This window comes from Chrysochloris asiatica, unplaced genomic scaffold, assembly GCF_000296735.1.
Source record: "Chrysochloris asiatica unplaced genomic scaffold, ChrAsi1.0 scaffold00301, whole genome shotgun sequence".
Classification (NCBI taxonomy): Eukaryota; Metazoa; Chordata; class Mammalia; order Afrosoricida; family Chrysochloridae; genus Chrysochloris; species Chrysochloris asiatica.
In genome coordinates, this window is record NW_006408819.1 from 1,656,752 (window position 1) to 1,657,796 (window position 1,045).

At 45.6% G+C, this 1,045-nt stretch overlaps 1 pseudogene; it reads left to right on the forward strand.

Moving 5' to 3' along the window:
• Nucleotides 1–261: 261 nt before the first annotated feature.
• LOC102835665 lies at nucleotides 262–776 on the forward strand (annotated as a pseudogene).
• Nucleotides 777–1,045: the final 269 nt, after the last annotated feature.

Consider the following 1,045-nt stretch of genomic DNA (forward strand, 5'->3'; position numbering starts at 1 on the left):
ATCAAATCTGTTCTTCAGATGATCTCTAAATTCAGGTGGGACAAATTCAAGGTTATATTTTGACTCTCATGGACTTGTTTTCATTTTCTTCAATATAAAAGACTATAAAAGTAGATTCTGACTCACAGCAACCCTATAGGACAGAATGCAGTAGAGCTGTCTCGTATTTCCAAGGCTGTAACCCTTCCACATCTTTCTTCGGTGCTACAGCTGAGCTTCAGTCGCACCCAATTCCACAGGAATATTGGTTGATAAAGAATTATGGAAAAGCACCTGCAGGAGTCTCAGCTGTAGAAAGAAGAGGTCAACCAGTGCTACTGGGAAGGGAAGTACTGACACGCTGTGAGTAGGTACCATCGAGCCCTGCTATAACTGTGGGGTCTGGACCCAAGTCTGCCCTCCCCAATACCTAACCTAGGACCTCAGGGCCCGGATCTCACACCTGGACAAGAAAACATGCTGCATATGACGCAGACAGACTGCTACAACAATCTAGCTGCCTGCCTTCTTCAGATGGAGCCAGTGAACATGAATGAGTAAAGGAATACAGTCAGAAAGTTCCGGAACAACAGCCCGACAATGCCAAGGCCTTGAACAGGGCCAGGGAGGCCTTTTTCCATCTGCAGGACTATGACCAGGCTCGACACTACCTCCTGGCTGCCATCGATAGGCAGCCAAAAGATGCCAATGTCCAGCAGTACCTCCAGATGACACAGTCGGAACTCAGCAGCTACCATCAGAAAGAGAAGCAGCTTTACCTGGGCATGTTTGGGTAACAAATAAGATGCTTCTCCACTTGAACTTGGGTGGACCATTGAAGATCCATCAAGGAGAACCCTGAGCCTCAACAAGACATGTTACCTCTACACATCTGACCCACGTGGATTCCTGTTTGTTTCCAGTTCTGCACAAATTAGTGTATACACAGTGCCTAACCTTTATCCTTTTTGTCTTTCCATCTGTATGTTTGTATAACTTCCAAGATATGTTATCTTGGGGAATTCTTACCATGGGAAACATTGTCATCAGGGATGTTTTTGACAGA